The sequence below is a fragment of the Zalophus californianus genome, chromosome 10 (genome assembly GCF_009762305.2).
Source record: "Zalophus californianus isolate mZalCal1 chromosome 10, mZalCal1.pri.v2, whole genome shotgun sequence".
Taxonomy (NCBI): Eukaryota; Metazoa; Chordata; class Mammalia; order Carnivora; family Otariidae; genus Zalophus; species Zalophus californianus.
Window position 1 is genome coordinate 9,132,556 of NC_045604.1, and position 6,000 is coordinate 9,138,555.

General features: G+C 47.8%; 1 long non-coding RNA gene across 1 annotated transcript in view; it reads right to left on the reverse strand.

The window, feature by feature from the left end:
• The window catches only part of LOC113933002, a 273,723-nt gene extending 269,855 nt beyond the window's left edge, over positions 1 to 3,868 (reverse strand). Inside the window, exons 1-2 of the long non-coding RNA XR_003523203.2 lie at positions 3,624 to 3,868; positions 2,042 to 2,206 (exon numbers count right to left, since the gene is read on the reverse strand). This is a non-coding gene — a long non-coding RNA (uncharacterized LOC113933002). The remainder of the gene's footprint in view (positions 1 to 2,041; positions 2,207 to 3,623) is intronic.
• Between the last annotated feature and the right edge of the window lie 2,132 nt (positions 3,869 to 6,000).

Consider the following 6,000-nt stretch of genomic DNA (forward strand, 5'->3'; position numbering starts at 1 on the left):
CTTTGGAGGGGTGTGTGTGAGAGAGAGATGAATAGGTCAGGGGAGAGTCAACGGCAGCATATGGTAAACGGGACTAAAATACATTTGTGGGAATGTAAGGGGATATCCAATTAAATACTTATTTTTATACTGTTCCAATTGTGAAACTAAGAACTGGTCCTTTTCCCTAAATGAGTGCTTTTTATGGAAAGAATATGGACCACTGGAAATGAGTGAAATAAGAGCAAGTGTCACCACTCCAGAGTACGGTGCACACTGACAGTGGAAAGAGGTGGAGAGCGAGGTGTGTGTCCTTCCAGTACCAGAGCATCCCAAGCAACTATCTCTTCCAGTCAGACAAGGAAGAAAATCCCACAGGGGTTTCCCAGAGGTGAAACTGTAAGGATTGGGCACAGGTCCTGGGGGAGCCCTGAAGATCATTCTTTTATGGAGCTCACTATGACTCTTACTAAGAGTGTACAGGGTACTTCCATCTCTGACAGCATGGTGTACTAAATAACTTGGACCAAGCTTCTCACGGAAAATAACAACAACAACAACAATGGCAGGTTATTTTTTAAACATCTTGAGATGCAGTCAAGAACATACAGTAAAGTAGAGAGGCCTCAGAGGTTGAAATCCAAGGGGAAAATGTAAAGAAAGACAAGCAGAGCCCTGAAGCTGATGTTCTCTGAAAACATTTGCCTAACCCCCGCTTACCATGAGTTTTAGATTACATACCTCACAAGACATGGAGCACAGTAGACAACCTGACAGGACACAGGTTGGGAAGACTAACAGAAGACTCTAAGTGAAGCTGGAAATCCAAAGGGTTATAACCTCAGTGAAGAGTAAATTAGAAATCCCCCCACCTGGGAAGAGGAAGAAAAATTAATGCTCTCAAACCTGAGATGTGGGTAAAGGAAAAATTCTCCCCCAGATTTTGTAACCATTAGCCAACCCTCATGAGTGCTTGAAGTCCAGATTCGTATTACCAGAATTGTCTGAAAAATCTTAAGGCAGAAACTGAATTAGAAAACAAGCCCAGGTTGGTAGTGTGCCCTATCACATGGCAAAATACCTATATCCTCTTTGAAGGTACCCATCTTCAACCCAGGCCTCAAACAATCCCCACAGATATGCCCTAAAAAATATAAGCTCAGAGTTAACACACACACATACACACACACACACAAATCCACATGAAAACAAAGCACCATGAGTGAGAGCCCGTAAGAACAACAACAGATCAATCAGACCTGTCAAAATTTCAGCTGCTGGAATTATTAGGCACAGATTATAAAATAAATATGCCAAATATGTTTAAAGAAATAAAGTAAGAACTGTTTGAGTTTCAACCATAGTAAAAAAAGTATACTGTACATTGGGACACAGCAGGTGTGCACACTCACACACACTCATGCACACTCACTTGAATATAACCTGTTGCCATGCAATTCAAGGAGGTGCTGCTCATATCACAGCCACAGCCCTGAAACATAAGTACGGTGCAGAGTGGGGTGTGTGCATGGGTGTGTATACAAAGAGAACTGTGGATAAACTCAGACAAGTGTTTTAGTAAACAATACTTGTACTTTAAACAAACAAACAATACTTACCTTTCCTATGTGGGGTATGTTCTAATACAGTCAACTCTAGTTTATCCCAAATGCTGATCAGGAAGTGGACCACAATCCACAATTTGCAAAACACTCTTGCAGATGTGCACCAAAAAACATGCAAAAAAATGTTCACGAGAGTGTTGCTTTGTAATAGCCCCCAAACAGACACAGCTAAATGTGCATCAACAGAATGGATAAAACAATTGTGTTCGTTTCTTCTACTACAATACTACACCTCTTCAGGGGAAATGAATAAGCTACAACTACATGTGACAACAGGGATGGCTCCCAGGAGGATGGCTGTTGAGGGACAAAGTCTTAGAAGAATAAACAAAGTAAGTTGTAAATATCATCATATGGCCTGTGTTTAATTTAAAGCTTATTGGCCTCAACTAATTTAGATCACAAGGAAGTGACTAAAAGGAGACAGTTGTACTTACAAAGTTGCAGATAAATGAGGGACTAAGTCCCAGATGGAATTCTCCAGGGGTTCCCTGCCAACACGGAGAACTTCTGCAGCTCAAGTCCTTGAGAGTGGGGGTCTTTCTCCCCATTATATCCTCAGCAGCCGCAAGGCTGGCACTTAGCATACACTCATTAAATATCTGGTGGAAGACAGAAAGAAATAGATGGGAGGAAGGGAGGCAAGACAGCACAAATTGTGTCCCAGGCGTTGGCACTTGTAGGCCTTAAATCTCTACCTAAAGTCTGTGGAGATGCAAATCCTGAGACAGAGTCCAGGCTGCAAGCTTCAGAATCATAGGCAAATCTACCAGCGCTGGGAATCTGCTTTCTCCACTTTAAAGGAGAACAGGCTTGGTTAGGGGGGTGGTGGTGAGGAACAGGTGTAGCAGTGCTTGGCCAGTGGCTGGTCACCTACTAAAGCTTCATGTAAATGCTCATTGGTCCCCCACATGCTTTGGCCCCGAGGTCTCAGACCTCCCTGTAAACATGTTTTTGGATCATTTGCCTCCAGAGGCCTCTAGGGCCATAAACCTCTCCCCCTTCTGCTGGCTGCTGGCTGAACCCCTTGAATGGCAGACAAGTCTTTTCTCCTGCAATCAGAGATAAGGATACAGAAAGGGTGTTGACAATAAGCCTCACCTGCCTCACGGGAGCAGGCAGGCCCTCAATTGCTGGGTGAGTGTGAATGAAGCAGGTGATGAGGTGAAGAGACTTGCTTACCCAGGGGGCAGAGCCAGGTCATCAGGGGGCCCAGGTCAAGAAATTGAGAGGGCCCTGGGGGCTGGGGGCTGAGCTGGAATCCAAACCCATTCTTCTCTTTCAGAGAAAGGCCTTCACCTGGGCTACTCACTGACGCTTTCCTCTCCCTCCTCGTCCCCCAGTCTAAACATTTGGAAGTTCAGGAATGTCACCCAACCTGAGCAGAGCTGCAGTCAGCAGGCAGGTGGGCCACCAAGGCTCCAGTCTTTCCATCTATAGAGCAGAGCCCGTCAGAAGAATTGGGGCAGCCCTCCCAGTGCCACACCTGCAGAAGCCCACACGCCCCCAGGCTGTCTGCCTGAGACAGAGACACTGTTGGGACACTCTCCCTGCCATTCCTGTCCTCCATTGTTCAGCACATATGCTTCGGACCCAAAGGGCCAGGAGTTGCAACACAGTTGAGAGGCTTCTAGGACCAAGGCGACCCAGGCTGCAGGGTGGGTGGCAGCAGCACCAATAGCTGGAGCCTGAAGTCCCCAGGACTGGGGGATGCGGAGGCACTTGGCAGGTGCAGTCGGCACCAACCCCGCTGAAGGGTCAAAGGGGACACCGCGGTAATGGAAAATAAAAGTAAGAAAGGTCAAATGCTAAAAGCAGCTTGTTCTTGGATGATCGTTGCGTGCCCTGTGCTTTATATGCATGGCTTCCTTTAATCCTTGCAGCGCTGTAGGGGTAGGTACTAGGATTATCCCCATGCTACTGGGGTACAGAAAGTTTCACAGAGTTGCTCGATGGTAAGGTACACAGAGCTGGTCTCATAAACCCAGGGTGTCTGACTCCAGAACCCACTCTCCTTACCATATCGCTCTTCTGCCCACCGAGAACAGCAGTCTGTTTCCGCGGAGGTTGGTTTTCTGACCTGAGACTGCAGGGTGTCAGGCCGTGAGTTCTACGGAGCCAAGGTCAGGGCAGCGCCAGAACGGAGACGCCAAGCCCTCTCCTACTGACGGGTAGTGGCACCTGAAGCGCCGGGCACTGGCTAGGAGCCAGCACACCAACATGAACAAGCCAGGGCACAGTCTCTGCGGGCCCGTGACGCAGTCCAAGGGGAGCTCCGAGGGCCCAGCAGGAGGGCGTAGGCCTCAGACACAGGAGGAGGGGTCAGCAGACCGCCCCGAGGACGTGGTATCTAACTTGAAAGCTGGAGGATGGGTAAGTTAACCCAGGGCGTGTGCGCGTGCGCGTGCATGCGCGCGGGGGCGGGGGGGCGTGGTATGGGATGCTGTAAGATGAATAGCCTGTGCAAAGACGTGCAGGCGGCAGAGAATGTGGCAGGCTGGAGGGCGTCTGGGGGGTTCTGGCGACTAGAGCCAGGGTATAAGGGGAAGGGGGGGGAGTGGAGACGAGGCTGTAGATCTTTCAAGCCGGCAGCAATGGTGTCAAATTCACCTTCAGAAAGATCACTCTGGCCTTAGGGGACGTCCAGGAGAAGAGCAGTCTTCCCCCTCGCATGGACAGTGGGGAAAACAACTGCTGTTAGGGATGCAGGGCTGGGGCTTCAAAGCAGTATCTGGAGAAGGGTTCAGAGAAGGCTAGTAGAGCCTCCTTATACTCCCCGGCCCCCCCGGCGCCCTAGAAGCGTGCCATCTTGGGAAAGATGGACCAGGCCCTTGGGCGAGAGAGGCTCGTGGGGCAAGAACCCACAAGTTGCTTTAGGCTGACCCATGTGCCCCTTGACAGAGGTGTCCACAGTGGCACACAGGCAGGTGCCACCCTGGGCCTGGCAGGTGCATCCTGGCCAGAGAGCAACCCCCCCAGAGCAGGTAGGAGCAGAGCATGTGCCTGTCACTGGGAACAACCCATCTCTCCGTCTCGTGTGTCTTCCCCTCCAATCCCTCCTTCCCACTGCTGCCAGAAGGACCTGGTATAAAACCTATCATGCCTCTGCTCTGCTTAATAGCCTTCAAAGCAATGGTCCGTAAACTGCCAGAACCTTGGTAGGGATGAAGAGTAGCGCCAAACTATGCCAGCAGTTAGCCCGTCTTCACGCCCACACCCATTTCAAAGAAAGCCACTTTCACTCAAGAATGTAACAGATGAACCAGGGAAAATGAATAATTTTATTAAATGTCAACACTTGAGTACACATCTTTTTGATATTTGGTGTGATGCTCTGGGAAGTATGCACACAGGACGTCTGCTTCCTGGAGTCTGCTTAGGTCACGCAGGGCCCTTGTGTGATGGTCGAGTTGTGAGCTGAGCAAACTGCTCCTTTTGCAGAAGACCAGTTTTACTTGAAAAAAATGTCCACCCTGTGGTTATGCAGATTTAAAATTTGCTAGACATTATCTCCAAAATGAGCAAATCGAACCTATCACTTTAAGAAGAAAAGCTGACGTTTTTTGTTGCCAATGACCAAATTTCGACATTCGAAAGAAAATCAGAATTTTGAAAACTCACATGTGCCCATGAGCTTGACAGCTCCCCAGTACTTCAAAAACTTTTCTGATGAGCTCAATGGCGATATTTGCAAAGACGACATCGCTGGTTTGGTGCCATGAAATGTGTCAACACTGGAAAGGTCTGCCCAACTCGGAGCATTGATATTTCCCCAAAGACCAACAAATGATGTTGCGAAATTAAGTAAGGACTAAAAGACCTGTTCAAAGTGCAAGACTGACCACTGGACTTTTTTAAAAATAAACTTTATTTTTTTACAACAGTTTTAGGGAAAAATTATGTCTTTCAGGGAATTTCCATACAACCCGAGCCTCGTTCCCCCGTTATTAACTCTGGCGTTAGCATGGTACATTTATTATGATGAATGAACCAGTGTTGATACATTATTGTCAACTCAAGCCCCTACTTTATTGGGGTTCCTTAGTTTTTACCTAATGTCCTTTTTCCCATCCAGGATATCACGTTGTTTCATGCCATGTCTCTTTAGGCTTCTCTTGCCCGGACAATTTCTCAGACTTAACTTCGTTTTTGAAGACCTTTGTTAGGTATTTTGCAGAATGTTCCTCAACTGGAATTTGTCTGATGTTTTTTCTTGATTAGACTGGGGTACGGTTTGGGGGACAAGACCACAGAGGGAAAGTGCTGTTTTCATCACATCACATCAAAGGTACATACTGTCGACCTGATGTATGACTGTTTGTTTCACTTCAGTCACCTGGCTGAGGGAGTGTTTGCAAGGTTCCTCCACTATTAAGTACTTTTTCCTCCCTTCTTG